General features: G+C 47.4%; 1 long non-coding RNA gene across 1 annotated transcript; it reads left to right on the forward strand.

Annotated features, from left to right (window-relative positions):
- The first annotated feature begins 910 nt into the window (after nt 1-910).
- Nucleotides 911-8,515, forward strand: LOC138816631 (uncharacterized). The gene is made up of 3 exons (XR_011368700.1): nt 911-1,053; nt 7,566-7,927; nt 8,137-8,515. It is a non-coding gene; the product is annotated as an uncharacterized lncRNA (long non-coding RNA).
- The last annotated feature ends 13,118 nt before the right edge of the window (nt 8,516-21,633 follow it).

A 21,633-nucleotide genomic window follows, 5' to 3' on the forward strand; every position in this document is an offset into this window, starting at 1 on the left:
AGGAAACAGTTTCCGTTTCTGGGTGAGGAATGGTGACTGGTAGGGCTGAAGGAAGTCTTTCAAATATGACCCCATGACTTTTGGCAGGAAGCCAGAACTAAAGGGCAAGCTGGGCACAAGATTCCCTTGGAGCAGCTTTGGAAAAGCTGTCTCCTGAGCAGGAGGGAAGTGCAGCTGTTTCAGTGTTGGAAACAAAGGGGAAGAAGAGCTAGGGTCAGGCCTGGGGGTGAGCCCAGCCACAATCTGCCCTCACCCAATGACAGCGGCTCACTTAACCACATGTGGCCTCTTCTTCTTTTTTGTCAATCGTGGGGCTTGAACTCTGGAGCCTGGGAACTATCCCTGAGCAATTCAGATCAAGGCCAGCACTCTACCGCTTGAGCCACAGCACCACGATCAGTTTTCTGGTGGTTAATTGGAGATAAGAGTCTCATGGACTTTTCTGCTCAGGCTGGCTTTGAACTGTGATCCTCAGATCTCAGCTTTCTGAGTAGCTAGGAGTTCAGGTTTGAGCCACCAGCGCCTAGCTCACATCTGGCCTTCTTTTTTTTTTTTTTTTTTTGGGTCCAGTCGTGGGGCCTGAACTCTGGGCCTGGGTGCTGTCCCTCAGCTCTTCAGCTCAAGGCTAGCGCTCTACCACTTGAGCCACAGCGCCACTTCTGGCTTTTTTTTTTTTTTTTTTTTGCTTATGTGGTGCTGAGGAATCAAACCCAGGGGCTCATGCATGCAAGACAAGCGCTCTACCACTGAGCCACCTTCCCAGCCCCTCACACCTGGCCTTCTTGCCCACACTTTTTCCCAGATGTGGAATGGAACAGATAATAGTAGCTTGAACAGGTGAACACCTTTCTAAACTCAGCATAAGTCCCAAAGATGTGATGTGAGGACTTTTTGTTTCTTCTCCAGAAGTGTGGATCCCTCATATTTCCTTCCTGTTGCCTACTGGATAATCCGCCTAGGGAAGAAGCTGAGGGAGGACCAGCATGTAGAACGATGGATTCCCCCCAGAGATGGCCACACCTTAATCCTGTGTTCCTGTGTGCTTATACTAAGGTACGTGATATATTAGTCAGCTTCCTGTTACTGCTACAAAATACCTATGACAGCTAGCATAAGAGAGAAGAGTTATTTAGTTCCATCGTGGAGGTTCAAATGCATGGTACCCATATCAGCCATGATTCCGGTGAAGGTGACAGATGGCAACACATCTTGGCAGGAGCGCCATGGGGACAAAACAATCATATCTCATACTGAAAGAGAGAAAGGACAGGTAGAGTTCCACAGTCTCCTCAAGAGCAATCCCCAATGACCTAGCCTCCCAGGAGGCCCCACATCCCAATGGTCCCACCATTTCCCCATAGCAACACCCTGGAGACCAAGCTTTTGTCTGTACACCTTCAGGGGACACTGAACTTACATTCTAGCCTAAGGTTCCTAGTGGAACTCAAAGTAAGATCATCCTAAATTTTCCCTGTGCTCTCAATATGATCACAAAGATCCTTCAATGTGGACAAGAAAGACAAAAGAAAGAACAGAGACAGCAGCATGATAGTTCCACCCTGAGTGAAGATGGAGGAAAGGACTATGAACCAAGGAATGTGGCAAGGATAGGGAAACTTTTCTGCCAAGGGCCATTTGGATTTTTATAATACCATTCATGTGCCATGCAAGATTATTAATATAGGCAGATAGGCTGCAAGAAGCAACACAACGCATACAGAAACATGCCTGTCTATCTTGTTATGTACCACACAATTTTACAGACTTTGTTTGGGTTGTGTGTTGGACATTCCCCACTCCTGCAAGATAGAAGAGACAAGGAAAGGATTTTTCCCTTGAGCTTCCAGAAGCTCTGTCCGCCCTGCAGCCTTTTTGATTTTTAGCCCAGTGAGAACCAACGTGGACTTCTAGCCTCCAAACTGTAAGAGGGATGGGTTGTTTTAAGCTATACATTTTGTGGTAGTGGGCTTGGAATGTGGTTAGTGGTAGAGTACTTGCCTACCATGCATGAAGCCCTGGGTTCAATTACTCAGTCCCATATAAACAGAAGAGGCTGGAAGTGGTGCTGTGGCTCAAGTGGTAGAGTGCTAGCCTTGAACAAAAAAGAAGCTCAGGGACAGTGCCCAGGCCCTGAGTTCAAGCACCAGGACTGGCAAAAAAATTAAATTGTCATGTTATAATCATGTTAAAATTTTTTGTTTGTTTTGTTTTGTCTTACGATCACCCTCAGAAACGGACAGGTATCACAGACTGTAGGAATAACTGGGGAGGTAATGGAGTGTCCCCCCCAATGCAAGTGTTCCAAGGTACCATGCCCCAAGGTGGGGCCTTATGGGCAGTCGTTAGGTTGTTGGGGACAGTCCTCAAAAGGGGTTATGGGACTCCAGGACTCTGTCAGTTCTCTTCCCCCAACCCCCTTCCCCTTTCTCTCTCTCCTTTCCCTCTCTTCCTCTCTTTCTCTGCTTCCTGGCTGACACATGCCTCCACCATTGCCACCCAGGGCCCTCACTAGAGGCCCAAACCAATAGTAGCTTAATCTCTGACCTCCAAAACCGTGAACTAAATAAATCATTTCTTTTTTTTTTTTATTTAGTTGCTTTAGGCATTCTGTTGTAATAACTTGAAACTAACCAGAGGGTTCTGCTGCAGACATTCTGATAGAGGAACCCCATGAATAAGTGTGGGGTGAGGGCTCTTGTGTGATCTGTTCACACGCGAGGAGAAGGGGAGCTAGGTATACAGGGCCCTGAAATGTCAGGCGTGGGCATTCTAGAAGTAGTGGGGAGCCAGCCATTAGAGCTTTGAGTGGGGCAGAGAGGTGATAAAGTTGGACTTTAACATTGGAAGGGAAAGTAAAAGAGCTATGGACTTGGAGTCAGAGCCCTGAGTCCAAATCTCAGCACCACCTCCCTGGGTAACCTTGGAGATAAGTTACAGATGCTGTCTGGATTTCCCCTGTCCCCTCCCCCCCCCACCCCATTTCCCAGAAACATAGAGGTGAGCACTCTACCACTAAGCCACATCCCCAGCCTCTTATTTAATCTTTTCCCCATCCTGTCAATACTCTCCCCTGCTTTTGGTTTATGGTTAACTGTTCCCACTGGGTGACACAAGGCCCTGCCTGGTGTGGCCCTGCTTTCCTCTTGGGTCTCCTCTCAGACCTCTCTTCTCATCACTTTCTGTAATCACATTTCAGTAATCACCTGAAATGAATGTGATTGGCCCCTCCTCTCTCAGGGCCTTTACTCAAGCCATTCCACCTACCAGGAATGCAATCACCCTCCTCTCCACCTGATGAGCCCCCTTCTATCCACTGCTCAATGGCCTTGTGGTTACTCACCCTCCAACTAAATCAGGACCTTGTACACTTGCCCTTGATTTTTATGTATAGCTGGTTGTCTGTAAGTACATACAGATGTGTGTGTGTGTGTGTGTGTGTGTGTGTGTGTGTGTGTGTGTGTGTGTGTGTGTGTGTGTGTGCTTACCTGACTTACCTGGTTGGATCCTGTATCCCCCACTAGGTCATGAGGACCAAGATGCTAAGATGGTAGATATTTGCTGAATGGATAAACAAGGAACTAAGGAAATAAATACATGTCTGTTTACTGAAAAGGAAAAGCAACAAACCCAAGGATCAGTATTGTTCTTATCCTTGTTTGTTTGTTTGTTTTAAGAAACATGTTCAGATGACATCAGCGCTTTGTACAAAGCCATCAGGTGCACTGGAAGAGGAGAGGTCTCTGTGAGTGGGAGATCATGGCTGGAAGAGCTGGGGTCTACCAGGATGCAGGTCTGCTGCCGTTGAGAGGATGTGCTGAGGACAGCAGAGCAGGCAGAAGAGGAAGGAACTGAAGGGGGGGGCAGACACTGTGTCCTGGGGCCCAACCAGACCTTCCTAAGTCTGGCTCCTACCCTGCCGGCCATTCTGTCTTTCACATGCTCACTCTGACTTGTTGCTGTTAAAATGGCTCTTTCAGGGCTGGGAATGTGGCTTAGTGATAAAGTGCTTGCGTAGCATGCATGAAGCCCTGGGTTCAATTCCTCAGTACCACATAAATAGAAAAAGCCAGAAGTGGTGTTCAGGCATAGAGTGCTAGCCTTGAGCAAAAGAAGCTCAGAGACAGTGCCCAAGCCCTGAGTTCAAGCCCCAGGACTGACAAAAAAAAAAAAAAAAGCTCTTGCAGGTGGCTGGCACTGGTCATGGACTGGCAAGGGAGGCTAGGCCCACTGGAGGCAAACTGTAGCTCTTGGTGTGTGTGCGGGGGGGGGGGGGGGGGGGGGCGGGGGAGGGGCCCACGCAGGGCCGGATTTGGAAACAGGTGTAAAAACTTTCAAAGTATGTCTTCTTAGCCAGGTACTGGTGGCTCACACTTCTAATCCTAGCTACTCAGTAAGCTGAGATCTAAGACAAGAAAGTTTGTGAGACATTTATCTCCAACTAACCAGCAAAAAGCTGGACATGGAGTTGTGGCTCCAGTGGTAAACTGCCAACCTTAAGGGGGAACAAAAGCTAAGTGAAAGTACAAGGCCCAGTGTTCAATGTCCCAGTACCAACACACACCTGACTCAAAATTCAAGGTATGGGTTTGGGGTGCGACAAACCTGTGTGAGGCTCCATGTTCAGTCCCCAGATTCCCCCAACCAAAAAAATACAATAAACAAAAAGAGCTTATTTAGAAAACAAAACAAAATAAAGCCGGGCACCGGTGGCTCACACCTGTAATCCTCAGGAGGCTGAGATCTGAGGATCGAGGTTTAAAGCCAGCCCAACCAGGAAAGTCTGTGAGACTCTTCTCTCCACTAAACCACCAGAAAACCAAAAGTGGTGCTGTGGCTCAAGTGGCAGAGCACTAGCCTTGAGCTGAAGAGCTGAGGGACAGCGCCCAGGCCCAGAATTCAAGCCCCACAAAAAAAAAAAAAAGGAAAAAAAAAATTAAGGATGGGATGGCATTTCTGAGCCTAGGTGATTAGACGTTCTGTCTTGCTTGCCGTTCTGATGAAGCCAGCTGCCATGTTACAAGTGCTGTCCTATGGAGGAGAAGCCCACGTGGCAAAGAAACCAGAGGGGTTTTGGCCCACAGCCAAAGAAACAAAGTCCTGCCGTCCACCAGGCTGTGACCCTGGCAGGAAACTGGCCCCTGTGGATTCCCCCATTGTGATTTTGTAAGAGACCTGAGTCAAAGGATAGCTCAGCAGCCCCTGGTTTCCCACCCACAGCAGGGAAGACCATGTTGCTTGTTTTAAACTTATAAAAATTTGGGGAGTGATGCATGATGCTGAAATAAATAACTAACACAGTTGCCCTCTTGCTTCGGAGTTCTCATTGGTCTGGGGTCTTGATATAGTCCTGTTTGGCTAAGATTTAGGCAGAAACAGTGGCACAAGTCAGACTCTAGGTGTTGGCCTATATGGTCCAGAATGGAGGCTAATAACTTTACTGGATTTGTGTATGCATGTGTGTCAGTGTGTGCTGATACCTGCACTTAAACTCAGGGCCTAGTCCCTGTCCTTTACCTTTTTTTTTTTGCTCAAGGCTGGTGCTATACTACTTGAGCCACAGCTTACAACCTTTTGGTGGTTAATTAGAGATAAAAACTCTTTTTGCCTGAGCTAGCTTCGAACCTTAATACTCAGATCTCAGCCTTCTGTGTAGCTAGGATTATAGGCATGAGACACCAGCACCCAGCCTTTACTGGATTATTGAAATGAAAATTCAACACTTGAAAAGTCTCAGAAGACAATTCAGGGACCATAGTTTTTAATATGCCAGGCAGAGCATGCGCATCTGTAATTCTAGCTACTCATGAGGCAGAGGTAGGAGGATTTTGAGCTCAGGGTCAAAAAGAAAATAAGGGATAAGGATATAGCTCAAGTGGTAGAGTACTCCCCTGGCATTCATAAGACTCTGCATTCAATTCCCATTATATAAAAAAAAGTTGGGCTGGGAATGTGGCTTAGTGGTAGAGTGCTTGCCTAGCATGCATGAAGCCCTGAGCTCAATTCCTCAGTACTAAATACACAGAAAAAGCCAGAAGTGGTGCTGTGGCTCAAGTGGCAGAGTGCTAGCCTTGAGCAAAAACAAGCTCAGAAGCCAGTGGCTCACGCTGTAATCCTAGGTACTGAGGAGGCAAAGATCTGAGGATCATGGTTCAAAGCCAGCCCGGGTAGGAAAGTCCGTAAAACTCTTATCTCCAATAAACCATCAGAAAACCGGAAGAGGGGGATTGGGAAGGTGGCTCAGTGGTAGAACGCTTACCTTGCATGCCTGAGGCCCTGGGTTCGATTCCTCAGCACCACATAAGCAAAAACAAAAAAGCTGGAAGTGGCACTGTGGCTCAAGTGGTAGAGCCCTAGCCTTGAGCTGAAGAGCTGAAGGACAGTGCCCAGGCCCAGAGTTCAGACCCCACAACCAGACAAAAAAAAAAAAAAAAAGAAAACCAGAAGAGGCACTGTAGCTCAAGTGGTAGAGTGCCAGCCTTGAACTGAGGAGCTGAGGGACAGCCCTCAGGCCCAGAGTTCAAGGCCCACGACCAACCAAAAAAAAAAAAGCATCAGCATCAGCTCAGGGACAGCGCCTAGGTCCTGAGTTCAAACCCCAGGATTGGCAAAAAAGAAAAAAAAATTAAAAGTCAGGAGTCAGGGGCCCTAGGAGCCCTCCAGGAGTGTGTGTGTGTGTGTGTGTGTGTGTGTGTGTGTGTGTGTGTGTGTGTGTGTGTGTGTGTGTGTGATGGAGCTTGAACTATGGGTAAGCATTCTACCATTGGAGCCACAGCATCACTTCCAGTTTCCTGGTAGTTTTTTGGAGATAAGAGTCTCATGGAGTGGGGAAGGTGGCTCAGTGATAGAGCGCTTGCCTTGCATGCATGAGGCCCTGGGTTCAATTCCTCAGCACCACATAAGCAAAAAGAAAAAAAGCTGCAAGTGGCGCTGTGACTCAAGTGGTAGAGTGCTAGCCTTGAGCTGAAGAGTTGAGGGACAGTGCCCAGGCCCAGAGTTCAGGCCCCACGACCGGCCCCAAAAAAACAAAAAACAAACAAAAAAAAAAAAGTTTCATGGAGCCGGGCATCAGTGGCTCATGCCTGTAATCCTAGCTGCTGAGGAGACTGAGATCTGAGGATCATGGTTCAAAGCCAGCTCCAGCAGGAAACTCTGTGAGACTTATCTCCAATACACCACTAGAAAACTGGAAGTGGTACTGTGGATCAAGTGGTAGAGAGCTCGCCTTGAGCTAAAGAGCGCAGGGAAAGCACCCAGGCCCAGAGTTCAAGCCCCACGACTGACAAAAAAAAGAAAAAAAAATAGTCTCACAGACTTTCCTGCCTAGGCTGGCTTTGAACTGCAATCCTCAGATCTCAGCCTCCTGAGTAGCTAGGATTACAGGCTTGAGCCACCAGCACCCAGCCCTCTAGGATTCTTGTAGCTCCCTCAGGGACAGAGTTATCTTGGTTTTTTTTTTTCTTTTTTCTTTTTTTTTTCAGGGCTGGAGTTCACTCAGGCCTTCACATTTGCCAAGAAGGAGTTGTAACCACGACTTGAGCCATACTGCCTGATCCTTTTGCTTTTAGTTTGTTTTTCAGATAGCATCTTGCTCTTTTGTCTGGGCTAGACTTGAACTCCTACTTCATCCGCAGTACCTAGGATTACAAGCATGAGTCCCAGCTTCGATGGGCTTTTTCAACAGAAGAGGATCAGCAAAGTTGACATGATGAGGCTCTCATATCTAGACCTGCAAATGAGAGGTCCAGCAAGGTCTCCGTCTCCATCTCAGAGATCGGGAAACTGAGGCTCGGAGAGGGCCAAGGCAAGCCTCAGTCTGCAGCAGAGCCAGAAGTCACAGCCACATCCTGGACCCTCCACCCAGATTCCCACCAGGCCTGGCCAGGCACAGGACGTGTGTCAGCACTGCAGACCCCACAGAAGCCCTTAGGTAAGCTTCCTCCTTCCTCCCATTCAACAGCAGAGGAAAGTCAGGCATCAAGACAGGAGGCTTGGTGGGTGTCATGGCTACGTGCAGGCTGGGGGGCTGGGGGGAAGCTTTGTGAAGGGGTGGAGGAAAGAGGAAGGAAAGAGGAAAGTGGGGCCTCATACGACAGATCAACTCTTGATGGCCCTTATCACAAATTCATATCTTTACAGCAGAAGCAGAAACAGGATGTGGGTTTCCCTTTAAGAGACTAGAGCTCCAAAGTGACACATGCCATTGGACACACGTGAGCATCACGGGAGAGGCAATGGGGCTAATTGGTCAGCACTCCTTTGCTGGAATCAGACAGGCTCCTGCCTGCGTGACGATGGATATGTGGCTTGACCTCTCTGGGTCTTGGACTAGAACCTACCGTGTAGAGACTTTTTGGGCCAATGAGGTGGCACCGGGTAAATGGAGACAAGAACTCTTTGTTTTTTGTTTATGTGGTACTGAGGACGGGAATCCCGGGCTTTGTGCATGCTAGGCAAGCACTCTACCACTGAGCCATATTCCCAGCCCCGGCTCTTTGCAATGTTGGAGAAGAATGCAGAATCAACAGAGTGGGTTAGCCAGCTATACTCTGTCTTAGGCCTTGCCCCAGCCATACCAAATAAATCTGCCATTGAATACAAAGGACGAACCTGCTGTGCAAGTCCCACCTCTGGGCCTTGCCCTCCACATGGGTGGCCCAGGCTGGGAGGCCTGGGCCTGAGGGCTTTCTGGCTCAGCCACTGAGCCAGACATGCAAGGCCAGGCTGTGACAGAGGCTGGCTGAGCCCCAGCCAGGTACCAGCTGCTTCACAGGACCAGAGAGGCAAGGGCCGGGCCCCTCCCCACAGAGAGCCCACCTCTCAGGGCCCTGCCTGGCACAGAAGTGTCACTTGCAGCCTCAGCACTCAATGGTATCCTGAGTGCTAGGATGACAGGAAGGGGCGGTCAGGTCCAAGGACTGGACACTGGGCAAGGTGTTGGAGGTCCACCCTCAGCCTTCATCTCTCTGTATGGTATTGAATAAACCCCTGCTCCTCTCCGACTCTTACAACCAATGGTAGAAGTCAAACCAGCCAAAACACAGGCCTTGACACTGCAGCGTGGCTCAGTCACAGGCGTCAGATACTCTTCTGGGTTTTGACTCTGTGTATATCACTTGCTGGCTGAGTGATATTAGAGCATCACTTAACCTCTCTGAGCAAATTTCCTCAAATTTAAAGTTTGACTAATAATCAAGATTTTTTTTTTTTTTAGAATGCTGAATAGGAGCCTAGTTCTGGTAGCTTATACCTGTAATCCTAGGTATTCAGGAGACTAAGACTTGGAGGATCATTGTTTGAGGCCTATCAGAGCAGAAGAATCTATAAGATTCCATCTCTAAAATAATCAGTGAAAAGCCCTGCTGGAAGCATGGTTCAAGTGGTAGAGGGCCTGCTGAGCAAGCAAACTGAGCAAGGGAGAGGGCCTGAGTTCAAGCCCTGATAATGACAGGAGGGGAAGAGGCCACACACACACTAAATGAGGACCTGTATAGTGCTTTGCCTGGAGTAGAGGGAATCAGTGCCATCAGCTGGTCTAATTAGTCTTTTTTCTCTTACAATAATGTTGATTTTATCACAATAATGTCACGCTCCACTGATCCTAAGACATCACCGGTTGAGGCCTTACCACCACAAATGGACCATCAAGAGAGAACACTGGCCAGGCGCCAGTAGCTCACACCTGTAATCCTAGCTACTTTGGAGACTGAGACCAGAGGATCAAGGTTCAAAGCCAGCCTGAGCAGACAAATTTCAGAGACTCTTATTGACAATTAACCAGTGAAGAGCCAGAGTGAAGGTGTGGCTCTAATACTAGAGTGCCAGCCTTGATAAAAAGACCAGTGGAGAATGCCCAGCCCCTGAGTTCAAGCTCCATGACCCGCATAAAATGAGAAAAAGAAAAAAAACATGGCCCCTGGTAACCATAGGAACTCCATGGCGCTTAGCTGGCTGCCTCCTGATGTGGACGATGGTAACATGCCTCTTGGAATTGATGAAATGCACTGTGTGCAGAGAGAGCAAAATAAACTTGTACTAAAGGCAGATAACGCACAGTGGTTTCCTGTAGGCGATCCCCCCCGCCCCCAACCACAGCCACTCTCGGCACTTAGAGCTGCCTTTTCCCAAGGCTGACACAACTCATTTCTAAGTCAGAAGCTTATGTGCTGCTTGTCCATCTGCCTGCCTGTGTGTGTGTGAGAAGAGTGTGAGAGAAGTGCGTGGCGTGATAAGTGCACATGGGCCAGACTCAGAAAAGGATGCATTTGAGGTTAAATCTCTAGTCCTGGTTTAGATTTGTACACTTCCTTTTTTTTTTTTTTTTGGCCAATCCTGGGCTTGAACTCAGGCCCTGGGCACTGTCCCTGAGCTTCTTTTTCACTCAAGGCTAGCACTCTATTGCTTGAGCCATAGCACCACTTGTGGCTTTTTCTATGTATGTGGTACTGAGTAATTGAACCCAGGGCTTCATACATAGGCAATCACTCTACCACTAAGCCACATTTCCAGCCTATACTTCCCTTTTCTTTTCTTCCTTTTTTTTTTTTTTTTTTTTTCAGACAGAGTCTCAATTTGTCGTCCTGGCTTGCTTGGAACTCACAATTCTCTAGTGCTGAGACCACAGGTGCAGGGCACGTGTCCAGGACAAGCCACTGCTTTCTGTCGTTGCCTGGCGCCCCGTACTGGTGCATGAACTCACTTTTATCTGCAGATGGATATCGCGATCGTTTTTGCCTATTAGGTGGCCTAGTGCAGTGGCAAGTTTGAGGCCACGTAAGGCTACAAGGTGAGACCATGTCTAGGAAAGAAATGGGGGGGAAAAGAGGAGAGAGACAGACAGAAAGAAGAGTGAGGAAGGGGGGGGGAATAAAAGAAAGAGGGGAAGGGAAGCAGAAAGGAGGAAAGGGAAGGGAGGAAATGGAAGGGACAGGAAGGGAAGGTTACGAGGGAAGGGAAGGAAAGAAGGAAGGGAAAAGAAGGCTATTATGAACATTTCTTAGCAAGGCCTAAGTTAACATTTATTTTCATTCCTTGTGGGCAAATACCTAGGAGTGGATTTTCTGGCTACAGATTAAGTTCCAGTTTAACTTTCCAAGAACTGCAAAATTGTTTTGTAAACTCATTCCATTTTACATTCCTACCACCAGCAAAGAGTTCCAGCTGTTTCACATTCTGGTCATCTTTGGGAATTCTTTCTTTCTCATTTTGGCTATTGGAGTGTAGTGGATTTGTCCTTGTGGTTTTTTCGTTGTTTTTATCTTTTTTTTTTTTTCTGGTTCTGGAGCTTGAGCTCAGGGTTTGGGCATTGTCCCAAAGCTTTTGTGTTCAAAGCTAGTGCTCTACCACTTTAGCTATAGCTCTACTTCTGGCTTTGTGATGATGAATTAGAAATAAGAGTCTCAAGGACTTTCCTGCCCAGACTGGCTTCGAATCACAATCCTCAGACCTTCTGAGTAGGTAGGGGCACCTTGCTATCATTGTGGGTTTTTATTTTTGTTTTTGTTGTTGTTTTGCTTTGTTTTGTTTTGGTCATGAGACTTGAACTCTGGGCCCGAGTACTATCCCTGAGCACTTCAGCTCAAGGCAAGCTCTCTTCCACTTGAGCCACTTCTGGTTTTCTGGTGGTTTATTGGAGAAAAGTCTCTTGGACTTTCCTGCCTGGGCTGGCTTTGAACTGTGATCCTCAGATCTCAGCCTTCTGAGTAGCTAGGATTACAGGAGTGAGCCACTGGCACCTGGCCTTTGTTGTGGTTTTAATGTGTCCTTCCCTTTTGATTGTTGATGTTAACCATCTTTTTATTTACATGTTTTTGCCTTCACTTTTTTCTTTTTGGTTTGGTAGTACTGAGGTTTGAACTCGGGGCCTTGAGCTTCCTAGGTGCTCTACCACTGAGCCACAGCTCTAGCCCCTGCTGGTTATTTTTGAAAGAAGGTCTTCCGATTTAGGCAGCTTCCTAGGTGCAATCCACCTGTTAAGTTTCCTGGTAGCTAGAATCACAGGCACACACCATTGTGTCCAGCTAGCTCTGTGTGTGTGTGTGTGTGTGTGTGTGTGTGTGTGTGTGTGTGTGTGTGTGTGTGTGTGTGTGTGTGTGTGTGTGTGTGTGTGTGTGTGTGTGTGTGTGTGTGTTGGTACTGGAGTCTGAACACAGGGCCTTGTACTCTTTTTTTTTTTTTTGCCGGTCATGGAGCCTGAACTTTGGGCCTGGGCACTGTCCCTCAGCTCTTCAGCTTAAGGCAATCACTCTACCACTTGAGCCACAGCATCACTTCTGGCTTTTTCTGCTTACGGGGTGCTGAGGAATTGAACCCAGGGCCTCACGCATGCAAGGCAAGCGCTCTACCACTGAGCCACCTTCCCAGCCCATGGCTTTGTACTCTCACTTGGCTTTTTTATGCTCAAGTCTAGCACTCTACCACTTGAGTCACAGATCCACTTCTGGCTTTTTGGTTGTTAATTAAAGATAAGAGTCTCGCAGACTTTCCTGCTTAGGCTGGCTTCAAACCACGATCAGTTTTCAGCTTCCAGAGTCCCTAGGATTACAGGTGTGAGGCACCAACTCTCAGCACATCCAGCTCTGCATTGACAAAGGGGTCATTTGAACTTTTACATATGGGCTGGCCTCAAACCTGGATCCCAACAAACTCAGTCTCTCAAGTAGCTAGAATAACAGTCATAAGCTGCTAGCCTTCAACTTAATCCATCATCTCAACGTGCAACTTCTCTTCACTGTTTTCTTCAGGGAGGCCATGCAGGCTCCCAAGCTCTCAGAGCATGGTGAGGGACACTGAAGCCCTAAAAGCAAGGGGTGGGGGGTGGGGAGGTGGTCAAGATCACATAGCTGGCCCACAGTAGTCAGGCCCCTGTTCCTGAGTATCCAGTTCCTCTGCACTCAGAACCAACCACCTCTAGAAAAGACTGCCATGCTCAGCTCTGCCCAGGGCCACCACTGACTATGATTATCTAGCTCCACCTACAGGATATATTAAGAATAACATGCCAGGTGCCAGTGGCTCACTCCTGTCATCCTAGCTACTCAGGAGGCTGAGATCTGAGGATCTTGGTTCAAAGCCAGCCTTGGCAGGAAAGTCTGTAAAACGCTTATGTCCAATAACCCACCAGAAAACCAGAGAGGAACTGTGTCCCTGAGTTCAAGCCCCACAACCAAATAGTGAAAAAGTATTGGGGCCTACCTTTGTCATGCCTGTGTAGGACCCAGGAGACACCCCCAAACAACATGGACTCATCCATGTCCTGCAGGCAGACATCACACAGGCAGGATTGCTTAATGACCGTGATCTTGAAAGGTTCTAATACTAATCGGTAAAGCCAGGGCAGGTGAAAGCTTGCATGGGGTTTGCATGGTCATTAATTCTTACAGCAGTTAACTGTCTTGAGTAATTCTGCTGCTCAGGTGTCCCAGCCAGTCAGGAAACCTAACAGAGTATCACTGACCGGGAGGTTTATGACTCCTGTCCTCTGATGCTTTCCCTTATCTTTCTGGCCCAGCATGGTTAAGTTTATAGGTTAATTATTTGGGGTGTGAGGCAGAGAATGAGGGCAAACAAAAACAGTGGAAAACAGGCTTGCTATTCCTGTTGGGGCTTTCTTGTTTTCTCCCACTCATAGCCACTTGTCCTGCTCTACCACTTGTACCATGCCTTCAGGTCAGCTTTTTGCTAGATTATTGAAGATGGAGTTTTTGGACTTTTCTGCCATGGCTGGCCTCAAACCTCCATCCTCCAGATCTCAGTCTCCTGAGTAGCTAAGATTACATGCTTAAGTCTCCAATGCCCATCCTTTTTCTCTTTTTTTTCCAGTTTTTATTTTTTTTTTAAATTTTATTGTAAAGATGCTGTACAGAGGGGTTACATGAGTAAGGTAATGAGTACATTTCTTGTCAAACATTGTTACCCACTCCTTTTTCTCCCACTATGCCTTCCTGATTCCAAGTCCTGGGATTTGTTGTTGTTGTTGTTGTTGTTGTTGTTGTTTTGGGGGGGGTCCGGTCGTGGGGCAGAACTCTGGGCCTGGACACTGACCCTCAGCTCTTCAGCTCAAGGCTAGCGCTCTACCACTTGAGCCACAGCGCCACTTCCGGCTTTTTTCTTTTTGCTTATGTGGTGCTGAGGAATCGAACCCAGGGCCTTGAGCATGCAAGGCAAGCGCTCTACCACTGAGCCACCTTCCCAGCCCCCCCCCCTTTTTTTTTTTTTGGTAAGTTGTGGGACTTGAACTCTGGGCCTGGGCGCTGTCCCTCAGCTCTTCAGCTCAAGGCGAGCGCTCTACCACTTGAGCCACAGTGCCACTTTCCATTTTCTGGTGGTTTATTGAAGATAAGAGTTTCATGGACTTTCCTACCCAGGCTGGCTTTGAACCGAGATCCTCAGATCTTAGCCTCCTGAGTAGCTAGGATTACAGGCTTGAGCCACCAACACCCATAGTCCTGGGATTTTTAACTAAGGGGTCTCACACTTTTTAGGCAGGCTCGCTTACCGCTGAGCCACACCTCCAGTCCTAAATGAATGCCCTTCAGTTTTCACTGTGGCCTGTTTTGTATATTGATTGACATTTTTAATAGGAAATGTTGTGATGTGACAAGTCCCCTGAAGCATTGGTATTGTCACAATGACATTAGCAAACTCACTGTCTTCCCCGGTGCGCAGCCCTCCTTATAAACCCGCTAATGCCATCACAGGAGCCTAAACTCTTCTAATCTCAGTTATTTCCCCAAGACCCCCAACTTCAAATATCTTCTTCATAGGACCTGAGAGATTAATTTTCCAATGCATGAACTTTTTGGAGACATATTCAAACCACAGCATCTAGAGAGGAGGTAGCACATAGGCAGTGAGAAGGAGGAGCTACCTGGGGAAAGAGGTAGAGAACTATGCCAGGCAAAGGCCAGAGCATGTGTAAAGGACCTGAGGCTGGAGGGGGGTGGGTTAAGAGCTCCCTGCACTGATAGAAGCCCAGTGTGTCTGGAGTGTGATGAAGGAGGGGCAGGAACAGGAGCTGGAGAGGGCAGAAAGGAGATCCTGTAGTCTTTTGCACAAAGTACAATGGGGGTACCATTGTACAGCCTCAAATTCAACAAATGACTACAAAAGTAGCATTCTGGAACCAACAAAGTCACAGCAATGGAGCTAGAAATGGAATTCAGGTCTGGTTGGTTCCAACATTGAAGCTTTCAATCTCTGCTAGGAGCATAAGGCAGAGAAAACAGTCTCTCTGATTCGCTCAGCTGATAAACTGGAGATCTAGCAAGAGGAAGGAGCTTGACCTGAGTAGCAGGGCAGGGCAGGGTGTCATCTAGAACCCAGATCTTAGACTTCTAGCTTCCCACTCCCACTTAGCTCCAGTAGCCATACCTAGGGCTTGAAAGAGATTCCAACTTTCTGAGCTCTAGGAAACCACTACTGCTGAGAGCAGTGGAAACTCTTCTGGGGTTCCAAGAAACGGTGTCAGCCTGTGCCTGCTGCTCAGTTTGTACAGGTAGTGGCTGGTCAGAGCCTGATCCTGGGCCCTCCCATATCACGCAGGCTCAGAGTGGGCCCAGACTTCCGATTCAGTGACTGAGACCTGCCCTGTTTTCCTTGGAAAGCCCTGCTGGGGGTGGGTTGAATTCCAGCCACACCAGACCTGCCCAGGCCCACCAGCTCTGCTTGCCTGCAAAAAGAGCTCGGGGTAAAAGGGCTCAGGGCATGGTACAGAGATCCTGGGACAGGCAGCCAAGCATGCCTGCAGCCCTTCCCATGCAACCTCAGGACCAGAGAGCCAGGGACTGAGGGTACACCTGTTTAGCTTTTCCAAAAGACAAACAAAACAAAACAAAACAAAAAACTCTGGCCAGGCACTGGGAGCTCATCCCAATAATCCTAGCTACTAGGAGGCTGAGATCTGAGGATCATGGTTCAAAGCCATCCCAGGCAGGAACGTCCATAGACTCTTATTTCTAATTAACTACCAAAAATCTGGAAGTGATATATTTATATAAAATCATATATACATATATACACATATGTATATACAAATCTATCTATCTATCTATCTATCTATCTATCTATCTATATCTTGAAACAAACTCCAAGATATAGAAACAAGAGATTTCTCTTTTTTTAATTTTAATTTTTTGGTGATTCTGTCTTTTCTTTATGTATCGTGTATTCAAATGAATATCGTCAGGAGGGTTGGGAGAGGGTACAGAACTCAAGGGACAAAGGGTAAAAAAGTGCAGCAGTGGACACAGAAGAAAGTGAACTCCTAGGTGGAGATGGGAGGAAGGGACTGGGAGAGAGTGAGGGGAAGACACTGTATGAAAGGAAATGTGTACTTATTACCTGACTCATTTAACTATAATCCCTCTGTATATCACCTTTATAATAACAATAAAATAAATTAATTTTTTAAAAACCTGGAAGTGGAACTGTGGTTCAAGTGGTTGAGTGCTAGCCTTCTTGCTTAGTTAAAAGAAACTGGATTTTTTTTTCTTGGTCCTGGGGCTTGAACTCAGGGCCTGGGCCTGTCTCTGAGCCTCTTTGGCCTCTTTGTGTTCAAGGCTAGTGCTCTGCCACTTGAGCTACAGCACCACTTCTGCCTTTTTCTGAGTAGTTTATTGGAGATAAGAGTCTCACAGACATTCTTGCCCTTGGCTGGCTTTGAACCCTGATCCTCAGATCTCAGTCTCCTTAGTAGCTAGGATTGCAGGCATTAGCCACCAGTAGCTAGCTTAAAAGCTTTTTTTTTTTTCTTTTGACTCATGTGGAAGATAGACCTAAAATATAACTAGACATGATAGCCTATATAGGATTCTAGGCACTCATACACACACACACACACACACACACACACACACACACACAGAGTCAGACTAAAGGAGGATACCCTTAGGGGAGGAACCCAAAGGTATAACTTCTCTGAACCTTTAAAATACTATTTTATTAAAATGAATTCCAGGAAATGGAAACATGAGGGGGATATTATTATTGTTGTTGTATTGGTGGTAATGTTTTTACTTTGGGGATTTGTTTTTTTGGTGGTGGTGCTTGAACTCTGGGCCTGGGCACTGTCCCTCAGCTCTTCAGCTCAAGGCTAGCACTCTACCACTTGAGCCACAGCACCACTTTCGGTTTTCTGGTGGTTTATTGAAGATAACAGTGTCATGGACTTTCCTGCCTGGACTGGCTTTGAACTGTGATCCTCAGATCTCAGCCTCCTGAGTAGCTAGGATGACAGGCATGAGCCACCCACACCTGGCTGGGTTTTTTTTCGGGGGGCGGGCCAAGGGAAGGTACAGAAAGGGAGGGAGAAAGGGTGAACAAATGCAATCATGCCTTTGAGTATACACTGTGTGGAAAATGAACTCTGTACCTTGTGCGCAGAGATGGGAGGGGAAACTAGGAAAGTGAAGGAAGGGGTGACATTGTCCAAAAAAAAGAAATGTACTCATTACCTAACATGAAATGGTGACCTCTCCAAACAATACCTTATAATAACAATACAAATACGCATTTTTTTTTTAGAAAAAGCTCTTTTCTATACAACATGAGCATATAGTCCTCCTACAAATTTCCAGCAATTTCTACTCCTTCTCTGGGTATAAGGAGTATCATGTCATCCCAACCATGAGTCCCGCTCCAGTGATGCTGAAATACCCTCTCTCTCTTATCTATGTTAGCCCCACCAACCAGCGCCTTGCAATGTTTCAGTAAGCATAGTTGGTCATTGAAGAGATATGTTCTCAGACTTTTCTTCTCTATGTTAATAGAGTGTTGCCAGGCTCTGGTGGCTCAGCCTATAATCCTAGCTACTCTCTCTCTCTCTCTCTCTCTCTCTCTCTGTGCCAGGGTGCTGACCCTTAGCTCTTCAGCTCAAGGCTAGTACTCTACCACTTGAGCCACAGTGCCACTTCCGGCTTTTTTCTTTTTGCTTATGTGGTGCTGAGGAATCAAACCCAGGGCCTCATGCATGCAAGGCAAGCGCTCTACCACTGAGCCACCTTCCCAGCCCTTCTTTTTCTTTTTTTAAAGACATGGTCTCTCTATGCAGCCCAGGCTGGCTTCAAATATGCATGATCCTTAGGCCTGTGCATCCAGAGTGCTGGGATTACAGGTGTGAATCACCAAACCTGGTTTAAAAGGAATCCTTAACACTTGGTGGACACTTTAATAGATATTTCATCAAAGGAGATAACTTAGATGACAAAAGAGCCATCTGAGCTGGATACTGGTGACTCACCCCTGTAATCCTAGCTACTCAGGAGGCTGAGATGAGGATTATCAGATCAAGGCAGGAAAGTCTCCAATTAACTACCAAAAAAAATTAGGAGAGCTACGGCTCAAGTGCTAAAGGCTAAAGGACATCACCGAGGCCTTGAGTTCAAGCTCCAGTACTGATTACACACACACATACACACCCATGTACAGATGCATACATACACACACACACACACACACACACACACACACACACACACACACACACAAAGAGAAAGCCATCTGAATGAAAAACTGCTCCATACTAGTCTTAGTCTTAGTGATGAGCTGGTCACAAATGGCTCATGTCTGTAATTCTAGCTACTCAGGAAGCTGAGATCTGAGGATCATGGTTCAAAGCCAGCCCAGTCAGGAAAGTCCAGAGACTCTTATCTCCAATTAACCACCCGAAAACCAAAAGTGGTGTTGTAGCTCAAAGTGGTAGAGCACTAGCTTAAGCAAAAAAGCTCAGGGACAGCAGCCAGGCCCTGAGTTCAAGCCCCAGGACTGAACAAAAAACAAAATAAAATAAAAACCTAGTGATGAGTTAGCACTCAGCCCTACTAGAAACGGTTACAATTGTTGCTTCTAGAGAGCAAAGGGCTGCCCCTGCTATGATTCCAGGAAGTTGTAGTCAGCCTAGCCCCAGGGGTGTACTGGTGGTGGCTGGTTAGATCCTGAAGCCTTTTCATGCCACCCAGACTCAGAGTGGACTGGACTAAAATGTGGAGCAGGGAGGGTGGGAGGTGGGGGATGTGGTGGAGGGTGGGGGCACCAGCCCTGAGCTGTCCTTTACCTGTCCTGTCAGCCAATCCCTGCCTCCTGCTCTGTTGGAAAAGATGTCAAATGATTCACTCCTTTGTAAACAGTTTGGCAGAGGGTGTGTGTGTGTGTGTGTGTGTGTGTGTGTGTGTGTGTGTGTGTGTGTGTGTGTGTGTGTGTGTGTGTGTGTGTGTGTGTGTGTGTGTGTGTGTGTGTGTGTGTGTGTGTGTGTGTGTGTGACTGGGGCTTGAACCTCAGGGTCTGGACACTGTCTCTAAGTGTCAAGTTTCTAAGTGTTCAAGCTATTGCTCTACCACTTGGGCCACAGTTGTACTTCTGGCTTTTTTGCTTGTTAATTGGAGATCAGAGTTTCATGGACTTTCTTGCCTGGGCTAGCTTTGAACTGCAATCCTCAGATATCAGCTTCAGCCTCCTGAATTACTTATTCCCTTGGTTTGCACTCCTGTGGCCCAGTCCTGAGGCACATTCTCACCACTGAAGCACAATCTGGCAACCTCTACCAAACTGCCTGGACTGAGTTAGGAAAGATGCAAAACCAGCTGTACCAGGGTGGTACAGCTAGGGGGAGCCCTGGGTGATGATGAGCAGGGTTAAAAAACAAAAGAGCACACACACACACTCCAAGAGGGCAGGCAAGTTTTTTGGCCCAACTGTTGCCAGCTTTTGCCCTGCAAATGGGTCCTTTTTCCCTCTTGCAGTTGTGGAACTAGTAATAAATAAGAAGCAAAGCAGACTTTTTTGTGGTTGAAAGCCAACCTGGGGACGAAGTTTTGTGAGATTCCATCTCAACCAATGGCCTGTCATCTCACAATAAAAGGGAAACACAAATAGATTACAGTCCAGGTGTACAATAGTCATGTCTCAGACTGAGTGGGAATTTTCCAAGAATTCAGATGCTGCCAATTTTTGTCTCTTTTATGATTTTTGTTTTGCTTTCTATTTTGTAGAACTATGGTGTAAACTCAGAACCTATGTACTTTTTTTTTTTCTTTCTGGTTTTGGAGCTTGAATTCAGGGCCTGGATGCTATCCATGAGTTTCTTTTGCTCAAAGCTAGTATTCTACCACTTGAGCCACAGCACCACTTCCAGCTTTTTCTGAGTAGTTTACTGGAGATAAGAGTCTCATGGACTTTCCTGCCTGGGCTAGCTTTGAACCGTGATCCTCAGAACTCAGCCTCCTTTGTTGTTGGTGGTGGTGGTGGTCATAGGACTTGAGCTCTGGGCCTGGGCACTGTCCCTCAGCGATTCAACTCGAGGCAAGGGCTCTACCACCTGAGCCACAATGCCACTTCCCGTTTTCTGGAGGTTTATTGGAGATAAGAGCCTCAGACTTTCCTGCCTGGGCTGGCTTTGAACCAAGATCCTCAGATCTCAGCCTCCTTAATAGCTAGGATAACAGGTGTGAGCCACCAGCACCCGGTGGTCTCAGCCTCTTAAGAGGCTAGGATCATAGGTGTGAGCCAACAGTGCCTGGCTCCTGTGTTCGTGTGAAGTAGTCATTCTACCACTTGAGCCACCCTCCCAGCCTTTCCTTTATGGTTCTTTCCATTCACGGCCACAGCAAATGCCAACTGTCAAGACATTAGAGGGTGAGGCACTTAGCATGCAGATGACATTCTGATGAGGTTAGAGGTTGTCTGCAGGTTACCTTACATTCATCCAGTTTCTGTTAAGTCACCTGTGGAATATCTGGCCTTGGAGCCTCCTGTCCTCAAAGAAACAAGATTAGAGCAGGGCAGAAGCCTAGCAAGATTACCTGGGCATTACTCTGGGCAGCACAACCTCCCACCCAAACAGGACCCTATTGGAGGCCTCAGCCTAGGTGGGTCCCCTGCCAAGGCCAGTTTTCCCTTGTACCAGATTCCTGACAAGTAGATGGCATTGAGTGTGGTTCCAGCGTGTTTGCTCTGACTCAGCCAAGAACAAAGCAGGGCCTAGCCTAGGTGTTGGCAGTGAGTCAGGCCAGCGTGGGCAAAGGAGAAGGTGTCCTTACTTAGATAGAATGGCTCTTCCCATTAAGGAGGAGGAGTAAATATGCCAAAGGAAAAGGGATCTGGTATTCCAGCCACCTGCCAACCGTTCAACCTACCTCTTGCCTCCAGCTGTGTACTTCTGGCTCCTCCTAGAAGGCTACAAACTGGCTTCCAAAGGGCTAAGTGTGGAACCCAGAAACTGGCTTCCAAGAATTGCATATGTTTGGAGAAGGAGGTGGGCATTGTTTGGCTGGGAGAACATTTATTTATTTATTTCCTTTTATTGTAAAGGTGAGGGGTTACAGTTACATGTCATTTCTTTTTTTTTTTTTTTTTTAATTTTTGTCGGTCGTGGGGCTTGAACTCTGAGCCTGGGCGCTGTCCTTCAGCTCTTCAGCTCAAGGCGAGTGCTCTACCACTTGAGCTACAGCGCCACTTCCGGTTTTCTGGTGGTTTATTTGAGATAGGAGTCTCACGGTCTCTCCTGCCCGGGCTGGCTTTGAACCGCGATCCTCAGATCTCAGCCTCCTGAGTAGCTAGGATTACAGGCGTGAGCCACCAGCGCCCCGCTTACATGTCATTTCTTTTTGAACAGTGTCACCCTGTCCCTCATTTTCACCCAGT

The sequence above is a fragment of the Dipodomys merriami genome, unplaced genomic scaffold, assembly GCF_024711535.1.
Source record: "Dipodomys merriami isolate MVZ:Mamm:240054 unplaced genomic scaffold, mDipMer1.0.p SCAF_11, whole genome shotgun sequence".
Taxonomy (NCBI): domain Eukaryota; kingdom Metazoa; phylum Chordata; class Mammalia; order Rodentia; family Heteromyidae; genus Dipodomys; species Dipodomys merriami.